Consider the following 24,990-nt stretch of genomic DNA (forward strand, 5'->3'; position numbering starts at 1 on the left):
CCTGTAACTAGCTGTTAATATTTTATTATCACAATCATCATGCTTGTTAACTATCATAACAAGAAAAACATTGATCTTCTCATTCATGTAAATCAGTCTTCTCATTCACATAAAATTCTTGAGTATTTCAAAGTACATATTCCTAACATTCACACTTCAGGAAGAATAGATAAGATAATTCATTAAATCGTCATGTTGCTCTAAAAATAACTAAAATTACCATTACTGCTAATTACTTAAGTTATTCGTCAAAAATAAATATCAATTTCCAAAATTAGTTAAGTGCCAATGTATTTATCATATGTGATCTGTCATATTATCAGTTACACCTGACAACTATTTAATGTTATTCTTCTAGACATCTGCAGTCTGACATCTGACAAGACTCTACTAATCAATGTCGGCATCCTTTAATTATAGATAACCTCTCCAGTGACCCCATTTAATGTAATCAAACAAGCCTCCTAACTCTAATTATTTGAGTAAAAATATTTGTGGTTAGAAATTCAGGACAATGTGGGTTAAGTTCACATTAACTTCCCAATGTGGATTTGTTTTTGATGATCTACAGGTATTTAACTAACATATGCACGTTATATAGATCGTATTTTGCATTATATATGGAATACCGAAGGATTAATATGCGTTATGGGATCAAATATCTCTATTCTCAACCTTAAAGTGCGTCAAGTAACTTAACATCATCAATAAAAATATCCATCTCTTCAATCTTGACGAAACAATAATCACCACCATCATTTCTCTTCTTATTACTCAACCATTCTTCACATATATATATCATCTACTTCATATTTCACATCTCGTATTTCACTCTCCGATGCAATAACCACAATAATCCACCTTAATTTGGCGCGTATGTCTACATAACTACTAATCATTCGCTAAAATATCCCATTTTGTTCTCAATTCTCTTCAGATTCCCCTTATTTTCTTTATACGTCTTCTTATGACCTCGATATATCCTGTATATGGCATTACATTATTTCCATCTTGTAGTATAATAATAAAATCCTAACATTAACCACAATGTCATATCACTTCAACAGCTGAGATAAGTTAACCTCTTTACTCAATATTGATAGCTTTACAAATGCATGGTTTGGTTATCTCTGGTTAAATATATCCTAACTCAAAGAGCTTGTCATTCTGGTCAGATGACTACCTAATAACCTTTTATGTTATAAAATCGATTGCCTTTCCACGTAACATCACTTCCTTTGAATATAATTCACGACAGCACTGCACACACATATATATATGTATATTTCACAAGAATAAAAAATGGCACTTCTTAAAAACATGATATTTAAATTGCTTTCAGAATCTATACTTTTATGAACTTATCTTTTCTTCCTGTTTTCCCTCATTGCTGTGTATGTCCAAATGCTTAGGACATGCTGTCAATGTGATTGCAACATTGTATCAGCCTCCGGGAACATCTGGGAAGGTCTTTGTTCCATCACGCTCATCAGGGAATAGGTTTGTTGGCTTCAAGTCCCCATCTTCATGCAGCCTTTGCTTCAGTCTTCTTAGCACATGACATAGGCCATTTCTTGTGCAGCTGAAACAGAAATATATATTAAGATGGTCAGTTTTGTCATCTTAGAGTACCTACAAAGCATTCTATGATTTAGAAATGTGTTGCTACCAATGCTTCTTCTAATTGAATAGTGCTAAAGCTTTGTAGATTACTAATATGGTTGTGAAAGCTTCATTTATAATGAGATTTAACTTCCTATAGCTTGTTTCTAATCGCTGTTGTTCTTCTTATTTTCTTGAGAACAAATTATGATGCCGGGTACTTCTTCCTTTTCGTGTATCGTGATGTAAGTGATTACGTAACGATCCAGTCCAGCTGTTCTGTTTTAATTTATCACTTTACGAAAGTACAGTATTTCGTCGCCTCACATGATTTCTCCACTTAATATTGTATTTATTTTTCAAATAAAAAACTTCTTTTCTTACTATCTTCTTCTTTTCGTGTCAATCTGCTGTAGCGAACTCCTTAACTCAACTCCCTTCTCAAATGAAGTTTTTTTAATAATAAATTTTTAAGAATATTCCATCTTTCATTCTTTTTAATTGCCTTCTATATGTTATTTCTCTGCTTGTACCTGTTAAAAATATGATCTTTTTGACATTTACTGTTATATTAGCGTGTTATTTTTTATGTTCTCATGGAGCGTCCATTTTAGCTCCAGAATATTCACTTCTAAGAATGAAAATGGCTCACATGTTAATGACCATTCACACATCTGAGATCGTGAAGATTCATAAGAGGTCATAAAAGATGAAGGTGTCTACATAACTGTTGAAAAATTCAAGTTAGTTGTAAATTACAAACATGAAATGAACAGAGTTGATAAATTTGATCAACTGAAAACTAACTATGCATTTGTACACAAGAAACTCAAGTGGTATCAGGTCTTGTGGTACTCATTGAAACTGCACTAATAAATGGAAGAATACTGTACAATAAGCTTCAAGAAAGGCCAATTAGTGCTCCTGACTTCAGAAATTCTGTCGTAATAAGATTTCTACAAGATTATCAGTGCAGTCCACTGGCAAAACGAGGAAGACCTTCTGATTACATCCCTCAAGTGTGACTGATAGAGAGGCACTTTCTTGGGGAGCAGCAGGGCAAGAGTCACAAACATAATTATGTTGTTTGTTCCATATTACCAGTAAAATATTCAAAGAAAGGAAAGGGACTGTTCAAGTGAGAACAGACAATATTATTTTTAAGAATTGCCCAGGACAGCTTGCAATGTGTCCAGTTCCATGTTTCCAGATGTATCACAGTAATGTGTGTTTCAAGGTCAAATGTCACTGCTAGTTTGCCAAAGTTGAGTTCAAAATGGTGCAATGGTGACATTAACCTTTAAAAAATAAAGTTTCAGTTCATTTGGAATACATGGAAAAAAAATTATATTTTTCTGTAAATGTTCTTTTTAAGAATAGCGCAGCGAAAGAGTTAATATGGATTTCCAGGAACATGATCAATGTACGTCATCACTCAGGCTTGCCAACTGAGCTCTTTTGTTACTGAACTATAATTCCGAGCACTCCATGGGGAATTTTGTTTATGGTTTAGGAGTTACTCTGGTACCAAGTTTAGAAATGCTTGAAAGTGCCTCATTAAACACTATTTATCTCTTTGTAAAAAATACTGTATTGGAGTGTTTAATATTTGAAATGTGTAATAAATGTCTTCTTCTCTGTTCCAGGGAAGGGACGAGATCTCGAAAGAGAGTGAGTACCCAGTGAAAGAAATGGTTGTTCATAGTAGTGAAATATGATTATCTCAACCTATTTCATATCCTCTAGTGACCATGTATCCTATATGATACATCATGTGTTTTATCTTTTTCTGGCTCAGACAATTTGTGTAACTTGTGGTCACCTCTTTCATCATTTTCTGCATTTTATGTGTGTAATTGTTGTGTCTTCCTCTACTGCAAGGTGGTTCATGCTTTACATGAAATTGCTTGCAGTTTGATGATAAATATATATTCACAATTTTTAAATCTTGGTACCTTTCATTTTTGATCAATTTCGTTATTTATTGATGTCAATCTTACCTTGAACTTGCTCCTAATTCAAGTAGCTCTTCAATCTGGAAGAGTATAAGTTCACCCCTTGGCATGTGTTCATGTCACAGGCTTAATGAAAGCTATTTTCTGTGATTTCTTGGCAGGAATGCTGACCTTCTGGTCATTAATGCCTAATTTTCTTATTAGCTAGTATCACCTGGACATGCTGCTCATGTCATCAACAACTTTTATGCTGATTGGTACCGGTGATGTAACCTTTTGCCCCTGTCTTTTCTTTGATTGGTTACTCTTTTTATTATTTAATCTTTTCTAAATTATTTATTGAATGCTATTACTAATATTCTTTTAGGAACATTTTTTTCAGATTATTTCTGTAACTTTTTTTGGTATTCTGTTGTTATTCTCTGTAGCAACTGAAATGTTTTTCCAGTGCTACTTTTCATCTTCCGCTTCTAGAACGTCCCATCTCTCTACATAATACTAGCAGGAGACTAGCTAGCTTGCCTTCAGCCGCATTCAGCCATCAGAAGGTCAACCACTCACCAGCGCATACTTGTGCCATGCTGACATGTCAAGATAACAGCTAGCATAAACTTCAGCTGCCACCTGCATGGAAGAGCTTTTCATGTTCAACGCAGAAACATATCAGATGGCAGTTGGAATTCTACATTTAATGACGATTTATTCATCTGCCTTTCTTTGCATTTGCCAGTAGCATTCACTTCTCATGGCTCTTCCTTTTAAAATATTGCTGATGACTGGTTCGTCTAGCTGCTGGTGAAAATCTGTTCACACTGTTTCTTTCCTTCTGCTAGTCATCAAAATTTTATGGCTGAAGGCTCTAAATGCTGCTATTTGGTTTTTCAAAAATTTTACTGGACTTTATTTTCTTCCTGTGGAGGAGGGCTACAAATTATGGAAAATATCTTTTTTTAAGATACTGCCATCTAGTTAAATAGTCTTTTTTTTTACATTTGTCAATCAATTTTTTTCTCTATTTGAATTTAACATTTTCTTGTAATCTTAAATTCACTTTATTTTTCGTAACTTAAATCATGGTTTGACATTGGTCAGCCTGCAATATAGTTTACATGGTTTTCTTTTGGCTTACGCTGAATTTTTCTAGTTTCAATAAGACATCAGTCTTATTTACATTCAATATTCAGTGTGCAGTACCCTTGGCTGTTTAGCTCAAGGTAACACACATAATTTCTTTGCAAGATTGTACTCAAGGTGATGCACTTAATTTCCTTTAAAGATTGTAAAATTTTACTTCTTTTAATGTGATTATTTATTCTTAACTCTTTGGCACTCAGCCTATATGCAGGGGTTTATTCACAGACACTCAGGCTAATTTTTGTTATTTTCCAAAGCAAATTACAAAAATTCAACACGTAAACAGTTTAACACACATTAAAATAAAATAAATCACACTAATACAGGAAAATATGAGCATTTCAGAAATGAATATACCTAGGATGTATTGTTATTGGTAAAGCCCAAAAAAATTATTAAATTTCGAAAATAAATTTAAAAAAATTAATTATGGTTTTCAATGACAGAAAAATCAGACATTATTGCGTCTTCCTTCTTTACTCTTATATGTGAAGGAAAGAACATTTAATTCTGAATAATTTGATATCAATATGATGTGTGTGCTGCAATTCACTCATGAAGTATGGCACAAAGTTATTCAGTGTACATGTAATGGTCATCGATGTCAGGTCCTCACAGTCCCATGCACAGTGAGCAGTTACAACCGTGTCACTTCCCACATAACGGGAATCACTTTCGGCAAAGGAAGTTCATTATTACTGTCTAAATCATCTGAAAATTCAAGGATATTGGCTTCATTCAGCCTTGAATATGGCCTAGCCATTATGATAAAAAGATGACGCAAGCACATGCAACAACGGAGTTATGAAAAGGAGTAAAATTGTAGTTTATGAAGTACATATAGAACACACGATATACCAAAGGAATGAAAAAAACTATAAACAAAACTCATAGCAAGATCAACTTGTTGTATTCATAAGCCAACCAAAACAGATCCAGGCAATAACAACTTCAAATAACCACAACTTAAATATTCACGGTCAACAGATTTCATTTGTCGAAAATAAAAATATTTCGTAGGGCTGGTGGATATATCTGTTGAGTAAAATGCAAATTCAACGCATTAAGGTACCGTCATGATCAACTGTTATGATTTAACAGCCACGCAAATCCGTAAATAGGACAGAGCTGATGTATCGGCACCGTGAGTTTTCAAACCAAATCAAATCAAATTTCTTTATTTGCAAATGAGGTGTCTACCTCGGTGGCAAATGGTACACTACAATACATTATTGTCAAGCACTAAATATTAAATTAACAAGAGAAGAAAATTTTCCTATAATACAATATTATACAATTTACGCTAACAATGTTTTCTATTAAACACACAGCTCATCCTCAATAAATTTATATTGTTTACAAAATTCTACTTATAATATCTCCTGTACTAAGTTACTTACAAATATAGTCAACTGATATACAGTATGTGGAATTACTTCAAATGATACTATAGAACGGGTATAAGATTAATATTTACATTGCATTTATTTAATTACTTTTTTTTTTATCCGTTCTGGATCCTAAGTAGCATAACGACCTGCTGCGTCTTAACCGGAGCCCCTTTTGCCACCACTTTTCAGAGTTCCGGAAGGGCCTTCACAGCTACCGTAGCGGTCCCACGGCCCTCGAAGTCCCCACTGTACTTCACCCCTACAGGCAGTCCCCTACTTTGGCTGTCCAAACTCCTTAGACCAAGGGATGGAATTAATTTATTCACACACATAACCTGCACTGGTCAAATGCCCTCTAACACTTCATTTATTTTCTCTGTTGCTGTTTATTCTCTTCTTGAATATCTGTACAGATTTTGGAAAAGGATCAAACACTATCCCTGGTAAACTGTTCCACTCCTTCACACCCTTCCCAATGAATGAAAATTTACCCCAATCGCTTCTGCTAAAATTCCTTCTAGTTTTATATTTGTGGTCAGTCCTGCCGATATAATTATTTTCCAACTGAAGCCTCTCACGGATATCTCCCCATGCTTCTTCTCTTGTATAGGCTCTATATAATCCTATAAGTCTAGTTTTCTCCCTTCTCTTACTTAAAGTTTCCCACCCTAGTTCCTTTAACATTTCTGATACACTACTCTTTCTCCTGAAATCCCCTGTTACAAATCTTGCTGCTTTCCTCTGCACACTATCTATTTCTTTTATTAGGTATTCTTGGTGAGGATCCCAAACACTGTTTGCATATTCCAATAATGGACGAACCATACTCAAGTAACTTTTTTCTTTTAATTCTTTGTTGCATCCTTTAAGTAGCCTCATTATGACATGTAACGATCTGTATGCTTTCCCAACAACGTCATCAATATGACCCTTCCAGTGCAAATTACTTTCAAATCTCACACCTAAGTATTTGCACTTGCCATCTTTTGGGATAACTACCTCATCGAAAGTATATTCAAATTCAGTTTTAAAGCTCCTGTTTGTAAAAGTTGTAACAGTTGATTTGCCTCCATTAACCTTCATATTATTTTCTTCAACCCATTGTTGGATACTTTCAAGGTCCCTTTGTAATTCTGAACAATCCTCAGTGTTGTTTATTTCCCTATAAACAATTATGTCATCTGCATACAATCTTATTTTTGATGTTATATTGTTCCCTAAATCATTTGCATATATTAAGAAAAGTAACGGACCGATTATACTACCCTGTGCAATTCCCTTCCAAACTTTCTCTTTCTCGGGATAACCTCTCGCGCCGATAGATCGGCACACTGAGTGCGAAAGGGTTAATATTGTTAAAATAAATTGTGTAACTGCTGTTCCTTACAACCTGCATTTCTGTTCTCCCTTCATCTCCGAAAACATACGATCCTTTCCTAAGTTTTCTCCACACAGTATAGGTGACTGCATGCATTATAGCCTTGTTTTTCACATTTAATTAGGGTTATGTCCTTCAAAATGACAATATTCAAAATATTAAGAATTTAATTTAATGACTGCAATAATCTTTACAGAATTATAAAATGTATAACAAACCTTACTTGTACATCCATAAGGTACATTTTTACTAAATTTAAGGAGAGGTTTTCATTGCACATCAAAATATTGTATAAAAAGAAGCATTCTTTTAAAACCAAATGACCTAAATGAATGAAATTTTGTAAACAGCTTACTAGTAACAGTCTATGTACGTGTCATAAATTACAATAGCTTGAAAACTGCAGGCATTTGAAATTTCAGTCTTAAAACCACCCGGTTAACTGCTTACTGACGAGCCCTACGCTCTTAATCAATGCAAAATAAATATGGTATTACAATGTGCTGTGGTGTGCTGTGAAGAAAGTTCCAGTTTGTACAAGCTGGTTTGACCGGATAGTAGTCAGCTAGGCTCATATTATCGCTGAGCCCAGTGTATAAAGAAGAGGCACAGCAGAAGATGCCAGTTAGCTCGCCAGCGATTCACTACACTGTACTGCAGTTGCATAGGGCTACTCCCCATTAGTATCTGCACAGGTGGACAAAAATCAACCGAGAGGTTTCACCTCAGGATGAGCTCATCTACAACAAGAATTAACCCCACCTTTCTAGCTATTTTCAAACATCTAGCCAAATATTTCCTTTCAGACACTTTATACTTTTGCTACAAAACTTTAGTTTGTGTTCTAACAATATAGAATTGTAAACATTGTATATATATAATTTGATAGAAGTATCACAAGACAGCAATTTGTGTCACATTCATGGAACCTTAATTTGTATATACATACACTAGCAAGATACCCGTGCTTCGCTATGGTATTATACTGAAATTTATAATTGAATGCTTAACGTTTTCTATATAATTCGCCGAAATTCACGATCTGCCTCGTTTTCTAAGAGAACCCACCAAAATTCGCGATCTGACTCCTTTTCTGAGAGATTACGGCAAAGTTCCTCCCATTTTTCAAACTTTCTTTCCAGCAATAGATTTTGTACTTCCAGGGCTAGGTCCATGTGTTAAATAATAATAATAATATTGGCTTTACGTCCCACCTATTACTTTTTCGATGCCGGCCCCTTGGTGTAAGGCTAGGGTGCCTGCCTCTCACCTGGAGGCCTCGGGTTCGATTCCCGGCCAGTTCAGGGATTTTTCTCTTGACCTGAGGGCTGGTTCGAGGTCCACTCAGCCTATGTGTTTAGAATTGAGGAGCTATCTGACGGCCCCAGTCTCGAAAGCCCAGTATAACGGCCGAGAGGATGCATCGTGCTGACCACACAACCCCTCGTAATCTGCAGGACTTCGGGCTGAGCAGCGGTCACTGGGCAGGCCAAAGCCCTTTCAATTGCGTTAAGTGCCGTGGGGTTTGGTTTTCTTGGTTTTTAAATACTTTTAGGTTTTTGGAGACGCCGAGGTGCTGGAATTTTGTCCCACAGGAGTTCTTTTATGTGCCAGTAAATCTACCAACACGGGGCTGACATATTTGAGCACCTCCAAATACCACCGGACATAGCCAGGATCAAAACTTCCAAGTTGGAGTCAAAAGGCCAGAGCCTCAATCATCTGAGCCACTCAGCCCGGCAAGGACCAAGTATTCCACCCGGTCAGTTGGGTCCCAGAATCCTTGCCATCTTTACCTACAAACAATTTTTAATATGGATCAAATTTGAGGAGATCCGGCGTGGTGTCGACTTAGGTGCCTTGGCAGTACTGAACCCGCGGCCGGACTGTATTCGGAGTCATTATCCGGCCAACACCCGTTGACAGCGCGGCCCGCACATTATTATTATTATTATTATTATTATCATTATTATTATTATTATTATTATTATTATTATTATTATTATTATTATTATTATTATTATTATTATTATTACTGATGTTCCTGACCCCACAGCAAGATGCAAGACCACTACTTGGCGGTAAATTACATCTGCTGCCATTGTAACTTTTGACAATGTGACCAGCACCATTGTCGCGCGGAGGCAAGTGCACAGGAATTCTGGCGATATGAATGATATACTTCCATGCATTATTGACCTTATTATAGAGGTGAACAATTGCATGGTCAATCTCATTCCTATCGTTTATTTCAAATGTGTTTATTTTTTTATTTATATGCCAGGAGAATCTACTGTAATCTAATTTAAGTTTTACAAAGGAAAAGATGGCTCTTGAAAACAAACCCAGGAAAGATATAAAATGATCGGTTTATGATCAGAATAAGTACATTATGAACAGTGAAATCAATTGGTCTCAAATCCTTTTCACCCCACTGCCGTTAAGTTGATTTACCCCTCCCCCCACAAAAAAAAAGAAATTGTGTTTCTTTATGTATAAAGGAGTATCCAAACACCAATGTTCACATCTGTTACCTTCAGTTTTGAGATATAAGTAACCCCATAAAAGTAATTAACTTTTTTTCACTTCCTTTCACCCCATTCCCCAAATGAATTTTCCAGCAAATATACATGTTTCTTTAATAGTAAAGGACTTTCTAAATATATCACAACTCTAACATCTTCAGTTTTTGAGAAATGTGTCCTCATAAAAGGAATTCAACTCCTTTTCACCCCCAGCCCCCATGATGTTTTCCCCCAAAACATGTTTTTCTTTGTTTTTAAAGGAGATTCAAATACCAATTTTCATGTCTGTAACAACTTTAGTTTTATTAGATGTAAGTATCCTCGTACAATTAATTAATTTTTTAAATTCATTCTCCTTCCCAACCCTTCATTGGATTTTCTGAGAATATGTGTTTCTTTACTTTTAAAGCAGATTCCAAATACAAATTTTCATGTCAGAAAAATCTTTCGCTTTTTGAGATAATAGTTTCTTCATACAAATAATTCAACTAATTTTTCAATCCCCACCTTTAAGTGGATTTCCGAAAACAAAAAGTACGTATTTCTTTATTTTAAAAGGAGATTCCAATTACCAAATTTCACGTCTGGAACATCTTCAGCTTTTGAGATATCAGTATCCTAATTAAAATAATTCAACCCCATTTTCAGTCACTTCAAACCCCCCCCAGCCAGGTGTTTTTTCGAAAAATCTTTCTTTAGTTTTAATAGAGATAAAAATACCATTTTTCACTTCTGTAACATGTTCAGTTTTTGAGATATACTGTAGAAATGCTCATTTTAAAATTTCACCCCCCCATTTTTTTACTTCCCCTTATGTGGAGTTTCCAAAAACAAATCACCCATGTTTCTTTACTTTTACAGGAGATTTCAAATACCAATTTTTACATCTGTAAGATTTTATGTTTCTGAGATATACTGTAGATATAGTCTTTCTAAAAATTCACCCCAATTTGTCACTCCTGTTAACCCCCATTAATTGGATGTTTCCAAAAACAAAAAAATACATGTTCGTTTTTAAAGGAGATCCCAAATACCAATTTTCAGGTCTGTAATACCTTCAGTTTCTGAGATATATGTATCCACATTAAAGGCATTCAACCCCTTCTTCACCCTTTTCACCCCTCCTATTGCTATTTTCCAAAAGCGAAAGAAATACGTGTTTCTTAATTTTTAAGGGGGATTCTAAATAATAATTTTTACATCCGTAAACTTTTAAAGTTTTGAGATATAGATACACTCATTTTAACAATTCAACCCCCCCCTTTTTACCCCCCACATTAATTGGATTGTCCAAAAACAAACATACTTATTTCCTTATTTTTGACGGAGTTACCAAATACTAATTTTCAGGTGTGTAATATCTTCAGTTTCTGAGATATAAGTATCCTAATTAAAGGCATTCAACCCCTTTTTCACTCTTTTTCACCCTTACTACTGGGATTTCCCGAAAACAAAAAAATACGTGTTTCTTTATTTTTAAAGGAGATTCTAAATATATGAGATATAGGTACATTCATTTTAAAATTTCACTCCCCTTTTCATCCCCTTAGTGAGGGAATATCAAAAAATCCTCCCTTAGTGAGCACCTATATTGTAATATGAACGTATCCTCAAAATTTCATTTCGTTATGTCCAGTAGCTTTGGCTCGGCGATGATGAATCAGTCAGTCAGTCAGTCAGTCAGGACATGTTCTTTTATATACATACATACATACATACATACATACATACATACATACATACATACATACATACATACATACATACATACATCATTATAGACAGTTAAGGCTTTTTGAGCATTCAGTCTGCAAGCTTCTGTGAATTTATTATTTGCCACCAAAATCCTCTATTTGTAACTAGTTCTGTGGCCTCATTTAGTTCTATATCACTTATCTTTAAATTGCTGGAAAATGAGTCTAAACATTGTCGCCTTGGTCTCCCTCTACCCCTCTTACCCTCCACAACAGAGTCCATTATTTTCCTAGGTAACCTATCTTCTTCCATTCACCTCACATGACCCCACCACTGAAGCTGGTTTCTGCATACAGCTTCATCCATCGAGTTCATTCATAAATTAGCATTTAATTTTTCATTCCAAGTACTCTCCTGCCATTGTTCCTACTTGTTTGTTCCAGCAATCATTCTCATTACTTTCATATCTGTTACTTCTAGCTTTTATATAAGATATCCCGAGTCCACCCAGTTCCACTCCCATAAAGCAAAGTTGGTCTGAAAACAGACTGATGAAAAGATAGTTTAGTCTAGGAGCTAACTTCATTCTTACAGAATACTGTTGATCACAACTGGAAGCTCACTGCATTAGTTTTACTGCACCTTGAATCAATCTCACTTACTATACTACCACACTGAGAGAACACACATCCTAGATACCTACTTGAAATTATCTACCTGTTCCAGCTTTGCATTACCAATCTAACATTCAATTCTCTTGGATTTCTAACTGACTGACATCCATTTAGTCTAGAAAGGCTAATTTTCACACCATAATCATTGCATCTATTTTCAAGTTCCAAGATATTAGCCTGCAGGTTTTCGACACAATCTGCCATTAAGACCGGGTCATCAGCATAGGCCAGACTGATTACTACCTTTTCACCTAACTGAATCCCTCTCTGCAACTTAATACATTTCAGCAGGTGATCCATGTAAACTATGAACAATGAAGGTGAAAGACTACAGTCTTGTCTAAGCCATGTAAGTACCATACCTTAAACCAAGAACTCATTTTACTGTCAATTCTCACTTCCGTCGAATTGTCAACCTAAATGTCTAAATGGACTGATTTCAAAATTCTCCCCTTAATCCCATAGTCCTCCAGTATGGTATAATGATTAATAGATACCTCGATAGTTGTTGCAATCCTTCCTGTTCCCTTGTTTATAGATAGGTGCAATTAAGGCTTTTGTCCAATTTGAAGATACCTTACCAACACTCCATGCTAATCTTATTACTCTAGGAAGCCATTTTATCCCTGCCTTCTCACTATACTTCACCATATCAGATCTAATTTGATGTATTCCTGCTGCTTTATGATAATGAAATTTATTTACTATCCATTCCACTTTATCAAATGTAATTTCTCCAATATCATTGTCTTCCTCCCCATGAGCTCAGTTGTTTGTGACATTGCAAGTGAGAAGATTTTCAAAATATTCCTTCCACCTGTCCAGTGATTCCCTGGGATCTATTATGAGTTCACCTGAATTACTCAAAACACTGTTCATTTCTTTTTTTCTCCCCTCTCCTAAGATTCTTTATTACTATCCAAAAAGGTTTCCCTTTCCAAGTTATCAAAATCTTCCCATGACTTCTTCTTGGATTCAACAACCATTTCTTTTGCTCTTCTTCTTTCCTCTACATATATTTCCCTGTCTGCATTAGTCCTTGTTTGGAGCTATTATAGATACGCCTTCTTTTTCCGCTTACAGGCTGCTCTCATTTTATCATTTCACCAAAATGTTTGCTTTTTCCCATCTTTACACACAGTTGTTCCTTGACATTCCCTTCCTCATTATATCCCCTTACCTGAATTTCATTAACTCCTAATACATCCAGACACATTCTCTTTGCTGACTCAGCCAGTTCTACTTTCTTTCTTCCATAATCCCCATTAATATTGATAGTTCCCCATCGATTTCCATTTTGTTTGCCAAGTTTTTTTCAAAGGAGTCTCTCGCCTGTCAAATGGGAGTGGGATTCCATTATTCCCATACATCCAAGGCTCACTTAAAACGTCCTAGCATGTTCAATGAAAATTCTGTGATGCAGGATGCTACTCTTACTTACAGATAGTCCAAGTGAGGATCTCTCCTTTAATAGTCTAGGGATCACCGGTGGATTGCATAGTACTAGCCACCTGAGCAGAAGGAGAACCATGATTCAGAATATGTCCGAGATGCCCACTCCCACTCCACAGCAACTGGCATCCCTACTCTCAGGTCCACTTACTAGGCCACTCAGCTGTTGCCCATGGTTCACAAACTAGCACGTGACTACTGTAACCCAAAATAATTGTTTGTGATGTGCTTTGGATACTTGTATACAACACAATGACCAGGCATTAGGAAACTATTACACTGTAAAATGTTCCACAGAATTTTCAGACCCCAACATCTGTTGATTCATCAATGACTATACCATAAGAGCTGCCACAATATATAATTTTCTCATTTAGGAAATTAGGGCCAAGTTTGTTTTTGATTATTGCAGTACACTTTGTTCATTGCGTCTGAAAATGTCTGGCAGCAACCGAGTCTGTAAACAAAATAATCACTGGTTAATAAACTACAGTGTTCCAGAATAAATAAAGCTGGAATGTTCTCGGCAGATTTTGATGTGATAACTGAGTTTCGTTTCAGAAAATTGACAATGTGTTTTCATGCTGGGGACAATATGTTCGCTAAATCGATATGCTTTTTACCTTTACAATTTTTTTAAGGCACTATAACGCAACCCCAATGTACGAGTACATCTACTGCGCCTTTCTTGTGTCCAGGGCGGGTCGCGAAGAAATCCAGACTAGCTTGCTCAGGTTCAAGTGGCTATCAAAGTTTCTCTTCGTAGAAGTTGGGAAGACCTTTCTGACATATGGATAAGTCATTTATCGCCAACACTGATGGATGCCTCCATCGTACCAACTATCAATTATGTATTAAAAAATTTCCGCATATATCTTAAATTAAAAATGAATGTACGAATATAATGCTTATGCTAGAGTAAAAACATAAATACCAAATATGTCTTTATCACATCTATTTATTCAAATTCTGAAAAAATTAAGGAAAAGAGAGAAATATAGTTAAGAAGAATTATCATCTCCTTTGAAAATTCATTAATTAACTTTCATTGTAGTATCAAATTTCTTTGAATAAATTGCAATCATAATTATGTACAACAGAAAAATTAAAATGATTCTGTACAACTCAAATAACTGAAATGAAATCACATCATTATCTTTGTATCATCTATATATGTAAAAGAACATGTCCTGACTGACTGACTGACTGACTGACTGAGTGATACATCATTGCCGAGCCAAAACTACTGGACATAACAAAATGAAATTTTGAGGATACATTCATACTACAATGTAGGTGCTCGCTAAGGGAGGATTTTTTGATATTCCCTTGCTAAGGGGGTGAAATTTTAAAATGAGTGTACCTATATCTCAAAACTTTAAAAGTTTACAGATGTAAAAGTTGGTATTTAGAATCTCCTTTAAAAATAAAAAACACATATTTTTTTTGTTTTTGGGATATCCCAGTAGGAAGGGTGAAAAAGTGGTTGAATGCCTTTAATTAGGATACTTATATCTCAGAAACTGAAGATATTACAGACCTGAAAATTGGTATTTGGGTACTCCTTCAAAAATAAGAAAATACGAATATTTTTTTTTGGACAATCCAATTAATGGGTGGGGGTGGGGGTTAAAAGTGGGGGTGAATTGTTAAAATGAGTGTATCTATATCTCAAACTTTAAAAGTTTACTGATGTAAAAAATTCGTATTTAGAATTTCCCTTAAAAATAAAGAAACACATATTTTTTGTGTTTGTTTTTGGATAATGGCAACAAGAGGAGTGAAAAAGAGTGAAAAAAGGGGTTGAATGCCTTTAATGAGGATACATACATCGCAGAAACTGAAGGTATTACAGACCTGAAAATTGGTATTTGGGATCTCCTTTATAAATGAACATGGTTTTTTTTTGTTTTTGGAAACATCCAATTAATGGGTTTAACAGGAGTGACAAATTGGGGTGAATTTTTAGAAAGACTATATCTACAGTATATCTCAGGAATGTTTTTGGAAACTCCACATAAGGGGAAGTAAAAAAGGGGGGGGGGTGAAATTTTAAAATGAGCTTTTCTACAGTATATCTCAAAAACTGAACATGTTACAGAAGTGAAAGTGGTATTTTTATCTCTCTTAAAAATAAATAAAGGATTTTTTGTAAAAACCACTTGTATGTGGGGGGGTAAAAGTGACTGAAAATGGGGTTGAATTCTTTTAATTAAGATACTGATATCTTAAAAACTGAAGATGTTCCAGACGTGAAATTTGGTATTTGGAATCTCCATTTAAAATAAAGGAATATGTACCCTTTGTTTTTGGAAATCCACTTAAAGGGGTTGATTGAAAAATTAGTTAAATTATTTGTATGAAGAAAGTATTATCTCAAAGTGAAAGATTTTGCAGATGTGAAAACTGGTATTTGGAATCTGATTTAAAAGTAAAGAAACACGTATTTTCGGAAAATCCAATGAAGCGTTGGAAGGGGGGTGGGGAGGTGAATGAATTTAAAAAATATTTAATTAATTGTATGAGGATACTTACATCTAATAAAACTAAGTTGTTACAGATATGAAAATTGGTATTTGAATCTCCTTTTAAACAAAGAAAACCGCATTTTAGTGAAAAACATCTTGGGGGTGAAAAGGAGTTGAATTCCTTTTATGAGGACACAAATCTCAAAAACTGAAGATGTTCGAGTCATTATATACACTGAAGAAAATGGAAATTGCAACACCCAGAAGGAGTAGTGCTACATTGCTGCAATTGAACATGTAGGACGAGTGTTCGGTTGTGCTTCGATGATTACACTTTCAGGTCCCTCTGACCGCAAGTTTGGACAACAATCAATACAGGATGTGCCCACCACGAGCTGCAATACTTTGATGAATTCGTTGGGGCATGGATTCAATAGGCCCGGGATCGCTTCCTGAGGAATAGTGGCCTATGCTTGCTGCACTGCATGGGTCAGTTGTTCCAGTGTTGTGGGTGGCTGAGGACGGTTGGCCAGTTGTCGACCCATCATGTCCCACACATGCTCAATAGGACTGAGGTGCGGGGATCTGGCAGGCCATTCTGAGGTTGTGATATCGTGGAGAGATTCTCTGGAGATGCGTGCAGTGTGAACCCGGGCATTGTCCTGCTGAAACAGCCCATTAGCAATGTTCGCCATCATAGGGGCAACCACTGGATTGAGTACCCTATCAACGTACTGTCGAGCAGTCATAGTGCCCTCAACAAGCACTAATTGTGATTTCACATTAAAGCCAACAGCTCCCCAGACGTAATGCTTGGTGTTGGCCCTGTGTGCCTCTCAACAATAAGATCTGGGCGGCCCCTCTCCCCAGTACGTCGACACACACTATTCCAGCGATCACTGCGGGCAAGACAGAAGCGCGATTCATCACTAAAGGCGACCTATGCCATTCGTCGACCCACGTCGATCTTTCTCGACACCAGGCCAGCCTTACACGCCACTGTTGTGGGGTCAATTGAACATCTTCTGGAGGGACACGGGCTCGTAAGCCAGCTGCATGCAGGTGATTACCAACTGTTTGTTGTGTAACGTGGGGTGCCACAGCAGCTCGAATTTGTGCTGCTGTTGCATGGGGTTCCAGCCGGGCCATCCGAATGATGCGGCGATCCTCTCTTACAGTTGTCTGTCGCGCTGCGCCTGTGCCAGGTCTACGAGTGTGGGTATCTTCATTCGACCACTGCTGCCATACACGTTGTACCGCAGATGCCTGTCGGCCAACACGTGCAGCGACACTCCTTAGTGATAATCCAGCCACACACAGCCCAATTATCCGAGCCCTCTCAAACAGCGACAGTTGTTGATAGCATGCTCTTCTCTGTCGTTGAGGCATGTTTGATGGGGAACACTTCACTGCACAGACTGCAAGTCAACTACGCTACACCAGAGTCCGTATACTGGAGTTGATTCCTCCGCGACCAATCACATGGGGAGACCGGTAGCAACAATCCAATGGGTCTGAAACTTTGATCATTTACATACCTACATGGCATCATTCTATATCTTGAAAATCAACACAAACGACCCAATGCCTTCATGGTGTTGCAATTTCCATTTTCTTAAGTGTATTTAGGAGATCCTTTACTATTAAACAAACAAGTACTTTTGCCGGAAAATTCATTTGGGGAAGGGGGGTGAAAGGAAATAAAAAAGAGTGAATTCCTTTTATGGGCATACTTATATCTCAAAACTGAAGGTAACAGATGTGAACATTGGTATTTGGATTCTCCTTTAAACATAAAGAAACACGCCTTCTGTTTTTGGGGTGGGGTAAATCAACTTAACAGCGGTGGGGTGAAAAAGGATTTGAGACCATTACTGTTCATAATGTACTTATTCTGATCATAAACCGATCATTTTATATCTTTGCTGGATTCGTTTTCAAGAGCCATATTTTCCTTTGGAGAACTTAAAGTCAGATTACAGTAGACTCTCCTGGCATATAAATAAAAATTTAAATGCATTTGAAATAAATGATAGGAATGAGATTGACCATGCAATTGTTCACCTCTACAATAAGGTCAATAATGCACAGAAGTATATCATTCGTATCGCCTGAAATCCCGCGCACTTGCCTACGCACGACAATGGTGCTGGTCACATTGACAGAAATTACAATGGCAGCATATTTAATTTACCGCCAAGTAGTGATCTTGCATCTTGCTGTGGGACAAGAAAAATGGACTGGACAAAGAAACACTTCAGGAGCGAGTACGCAAACTGGAAATAGCCTACCCAACATCCCGCACAATCTACAACAAAAAATGCCTTTCCCAAAACACCAAGATACGTCACTATGAAACAGTTCTGAAGCCAGTAGTTCTATATGCAGCCGAAACCCTGTCTCTAAATGCCAACAAAGGACTCCTTGAAGAACTGGAGAAAAGAGAACGCAAAATTGTGAGAGGAATCTTGGGATCAAAGTACAGAAATGGAATCCATCAAAAGAGATCCAACAAGGAAGTCTACAGCAAAATAGAGAAAATTACCGACACGATCAGAAAAAGACGGGCACGATTTTACGGTCATCTGAAAAGAATGGACGGGAGAAAGTTAACTAAAGAAATCTTTCACTTTTTTGATTCAAACCCCAAAACCACAATTCCCTGGTTTAGAAATACCAAAGAAGACCTGCAAATGCTACATATCTTAGCTGAAGACGCCCTTAACAGAGATCTCTTCCGCAAGAAAATATTGACGAACGGGCTAAACCGAGACGAGCAGCCGAAGAGAAGACATGGTGCCCCTTGGACAGTGGAGCGTAAGCAGGCCCACTCGCAAAGAATGTGGGCTCTAAAGAAGGCCAAGTTCAGTGTCAAATGCAACAAGACTTAACGTGGTCCTTGATGGCCCCAGCGAATTATATATATAATGATGATAATAATAATGTTCTGGACCGTCGTCAAAATGTGCAGACTGTGCTGTCAATGGGTCCTGGCCGGGTAATGACTACGAATGCCGTCCGGCTGCAGGTTCAGTACCTCCAAGGCACCCAAGACGACATCACTCCGGATCTCCTCAAAGATTTGATCCATATTAAATTTGCTTATAGGTAAAGATGGCAAGGATTCTGGGACCCAACTGACCGGGTGGAATACTTGGTACTTGCTGGGCTGAGTGGCTCAGATGGTTGAGGCGCTGGCCTTTTTACCCCAACTTGGCTGAGTCCGGTGGTATTTGGAGGTGGAGTCCCATTTCGGTAGATTTACTGGCACATAAAAGAACTCCTGCGGGACAAAATTCCAGCACCTCGGCATCTCCGAAAACCGAAAAAGTAGTTATAACAAAAAAACCCATGGCACGTAACACAATTGAAAGGGCCTTGGCCTGCCCAGCGACTGCTGCTCAGTCCGAAGGCCTGCAGGTCAGCATGATGCATCATCTCGGCCGTTATACTGGGCTTTCAAGACCGGGGCCGTCAGATAGCTCTTCAATTCTAATCACATAGACTGAGCGGACCTCAAACCAGCCCTCACGTTGAGAGAAAATCCCTGACCTGGCCGGGAATCGAACCCGGGGCCTCTGGGCGAGAGGCAGGCACGCTAACTCTACACCATGGGGCCAGCATCGAAAAAGTAGTACGTGGGACGTAAAGCCAATATTATTATTATCATCATTTTATACATGGACCTAGCCCTGGAAGTATGAAATCGATTGCTGGAAAGAAAGTTTGAAAAATGGGAGGAACTTTGCCGTAATCTCTCAGAAAATGAGTCAGATCACGAATTTTAGTGGATTCTCTCAGAAAACAAGACAGATCGCGAATTTTGGCAAATTATATAGAAAACGTTAAACATTCAATTATAAATTTCAGCATAATACCGTAGCGAAGCACGGGTATCTTGCTAGTTATTTGTGTGAAAAAACATGTCCTTAAACTTCAAAGTTTCTCAAAATATTTACAAATCTTCTTGGGAAATATTACATTTCAGCATCGATTGTTTATGTTCTTGTAATTATTTATTTAGTTAGTTAGTTATTTAGGATGGGGTGAAGATTATATTATTCTGGAATTCTACTTTATGGAGATAAGAGATAAGTACTAAGTCAACCATATTATGTGCTAATTTCTATATTAATATCTAATATCACTTATCAGCTCAAATGGATATCATTCATCTTATAAATCTTACAAATTAGTTTAATTATATAAATGTGTCTGATGAGATCTATAGTCAGGTGATTAATTGAATTCCAATATCTCACTTATTATTATTATAATAGGTATAGAGCATTATTCATGAAGACTCTATCAATTATTTTAGTTTCTGGAATTATATATGAAAAATTCATAATAGATTAAGTACGTGTCATGTACTTCTTCAGCGAATATTCAACATTATGATAGAGATATGGGTTTATTTTTAATTAATATCCTACTCAACTTTCCCTATAATACTGTAAATTGTTTCATTGATTATACATTTTTACACATGTTAATATGGAATACCTGTCAAAGAATACACATCATTGTTTCAAGTATATTACTGACCCTGGATTGCATCAATATTTTTATTTTTATCTTCAAAACTGTTATTCCCTTCATTATTGATGAAACAATGTATATCACATTCATTTATTCTTTTTCATATTCATTCAATATTCCTATATCACTTTCTTCATATCTCAATATCATATTTCTTCTTTCTCTTGCAAATAATCCTCATCTATACCATAACTTGATGCACAGAATTCTCTAATCATCATTTGTTCACTTGATTAATCTATTTCTTCTGTCCGACTCGTTGGCTGAACGGTCAGCATACTGGCCTTTGGTTCAGAGGGCCCTGGGTTCGATTCCCAGCCGGATTGGGGATTTTAACCTTAATCGGTTAATTCCAATGGCACGGGGGCTGGGTGTATGTGTTGTCTTGATCATTTCATCCTCAGCACGCTGCGCAGGTCACCTACGGGAGTCAAATAGAAAGACCTGCACCTGACGAGCCGAACCCGTCCTGGGATATCCCGGCACTAAAAGCCATACGACATTTCATTTCATCTATTTCTTCTCAATCAATCTCAGTTTCACTTCATATTACTCTCATATCCTCATATAATTCAATTCTGATTTTATATGGCACTGTAAAATCTCCACACTTCAAGATATTAACCCTTATTCACTCATCTCATAATTCATTTATATAACCTCTTCCTTTGCTTAAATGTCACTGCGATAGCACTTACGTGTTGTTCCCGTCACACATATCCTATCCAAGGATTGATTATGTTATTCATATGTCTACCTATTATCCCTGCATTTCGACACAAGTATATCATTAATTCATAAGGATCTAACATATCTGAGCTAATTGGAAGATCATAACATCTTACCATTTACTCACCAACAAATTAAAGATTATATTAAAATCTGCAAGATTTATCTAAATTACTGCACTACTAAAGAAGACTTATCTTTTTCCATCAGTTCCACTGGGATTGAATTATTGTAGATGCTCCAAGACATCTGTGATTTGGGCACGGCAATTACATCCTTTGCCGTCACCTCAGGTCAGTCTCTTCCGGACACCTCGCCATCATCTTCTTTGAACATCGTGGGAGCCATGTCTTGCACAAATATAACAGAAATAAACACGTATGAAGTCAGTTGCATCACGATACAGATTCCATAGCCTTCTAACATGCTAAATTCAATGTAAAGTCTGTCATTTTAACTTCAGTCTTAATAGAGTTTGTAGACTACCAAGATGCCTACCCTCATTTCAGATAGCTGTATTAAAGTTGCTATTTTATGGATTAATTCAGCTATTTCCCATATCATTAAGATTTCCTTCCTTGTAACCTTGACAATGGTTATCCCTTGCCGTTTTGACGATTCATTGTATGCCTTTCTTTTGAATTTTTTTCCTTTCTGACAGCTTTATTGATGGTTTTTGTAATTCTGTATTCTTCAATAAATATACCTATATAGATTCCGCCAATCTTTCTCCTTAAATTAATTGAATTTCTCTCCAAGTCTTGAAATGCTGTACGTGATAAATAGCTCTAGATCAATGCAACCATTGCTCAAGTTTTGCTCTTTCAATTTTCAATCTTTTAATAATAGTGTTCTAACAATTCTGAACTCTTACTTGTCTTACTCACTGCCGCCTTGATCTTTTCTGCCTCGATCATGCCATATATTATATTATTTTCATTGATATAGATAACTGAGTTTATGCACCGCATTTAACTTTCCTTGGCAATTAGGTCCATTTTTGTTCCAATAAACTATCAATTTCGGACAGTGAAATTGCACACTACAAAATTTACACTCCACATAAATAACTCCTTCTTTCCCAGGATTTGAAAGAAGCCAGTTGTCAAACAATTTATTTTTTAATCATTCACTCCTAAAGTTTTGGGTGTATTGTAGGTTTGGCATTTTTATAAAACTTAGTCAAACTCGATATTTCAACATACGCACACAGTAAATACATTGAGCCAAGGTCACATTTCATTAAGACATATGGTAGGTAAATTGTTTAAACATTATAAGCAAAGAATGCATGCACAACACACTGATGAAAGTCACTAAAACATTTTAAAATCTGACCTCTGTGGTGCTGCAGTAGGATGACTCAGTCCTGCAGAGACAGCATTGAAGAAGTGAACTAAGATACACACTCACAAAGGCAAACAGATTTCATCCAGTAAAAGAAGAGTACTTCCCAATTACATGGATGGGAATTGATAGTTACTTCCACTCGGAGTCCCCAGACATTCTACCTTTTCCCACTAATTTGATTCAATGATATTTATACCATACATTTACATTTAGCAAAGCCTCTAGAAAATCCTCTGACACATAATTCTACCCAAAATTCTGCTAATGCATTTTTTTTTTCTGGTAGGAAATTTAGAATCTGTTAAGAAGGCAATGCTGGTAAAAACCTTCTGACGTGTTCATGTTTCCAGAGTTGACACACAGCACTTACGAATTTTATTTAGCTGTGCACTTATCACCTTTTAAATTCTCTGCGCTATTTATCATGTTAATTGCTATTAGAAGTGAGTGACACTGCCTTTGCTTTAATTGGTCCACTTTATGTTCTCTTCTTTTTCAGAAACGAGAGGAGGAACATCAGGAGGCTGGACCCTCCAAAAAAGGTGGGTATTTAGTTTAAGCATTTCAAGCTGTGAGAATACTACAGAAAATTCCACTAATCAAATACCTTTATATCACTCTCAAACAGGTTTTTTTTTTTTTTTTTTTTTTGCTTCACGTTGCACCGACACAGAAAGGTCTTATGGCAATAATGGTATAGTAAGGGGCTAGGATTGGGAAGGAAGCGGCTGTGGCCTTAATTAAGGTACAGCCCCAGCATTTGCCTGGAGTGAAAATGGGAAACCATGGAAAACCATCTTCAGGGCTGCCGACAGGGGGATTCGAATCCACTATCTCCCGAATATTGGATACTGGCCGCATTTAAGCAACTGCAGGAATCAAGCTCAGTTTCAAACAGTTGATGAACTTGTAAAATCTTGCATATTTTCAGACTTTAGCTATTTAACTCTATTGATGTCAGTGCTTAAGCTGTATTTATTGAGATATTTAATGTTCCTTTCTTGTCTTAAAAGCAAAGGCTGGGGTTATTTCTAAACTCAAGAGGATGCTAACGTTTCTCAGAAATGGATGTGTTCTCCTTAAAAGATATGAACATGATCCCTATTCTAGAGCTTTAATGAAACTCTAAGCAGACTTTACAGAATGTTACACTGAACAGAATGAATATATCATCTTTGAATTACAACATCTTTGCTGTAATAATCAGATCCACTGTAAACCATAGAATATAAATAATATACAAGATCATTCAAATCCAACTGAGCTCATGAGAACACAGGTTTTTAATTTGCAACGCGTGAGTCACATTCTGCAAGTACTCTGAGTGGCCTCATTAACATTTGATAACCTATAAGAGATTAGTTAAATTTCTGTTGTGCTTGGACCAGTCTAAAGTGATAACCTACTAATTTCAGAGAAGAACATCTATGGGGCTTCTTACTGGCTTAGTTCTTTTAGATTCCAGGATCATCATCACAGCTGATATTTCTGTTACTGTATGTGGTAACTGCTGTAGAGGAGATTTTAAACCGGGTGGTAAAACTGCAATCTTCCCTTTACTCTATTTATGCTTTCATCAGAGGTTGAAATATCCTTTGTTATAAAGATGAACAAATCAAGTAAATTCCATTGCCAGTTCTGTTCTACCTAAAGTGATGCTGGTGTATGTGTTTAATCAATTGATGGGCAATTCAACTATTTTGTAGTAACATATTGAAGTCCAATTATCTATACATATTACTCCAATTACTCACTTCACTCAGCACCTCATCAATCAATCCCATAGCCAAGAGTTTTAAACTGGTTATTGATATTGGGGATGGAGTCATTTAATTGTTGACTGGTATTTTATATATTAGTATGTAACTAGTATCATAGTGTCTGTCGGAACCTAGATATTTCCTACAAAATTACAGAATGTTTTCTAGATTTTTGTTGTTTATTGTAGATGTACTTCACTCTTTGAATTGTGTTTTTGATCACATCACAGCAAAAATTCAAAGAAAAGAATTATAAACCAAGAAGGTACGCAAATGGTAAAATGAATAACTTTTAAAAAGTGGACCTTCCTACTTTTCTTATGATCATCATCATC

Source organism: Anabrus simplex, chromosome 1 (assembly GCF_040414725.1).
Source record: "Anabrus simplex isolate iqAnaSimp1 chromosome 1, ASM4041472v1, whole genome shotgun sequence".
Classification (NCBI taxonomy): Eukaryota; Metazoa; Arthropoda; class Insecta; order Orthoptera; family Tettigoniidae; genus Anabrus; species Anabrus simplex.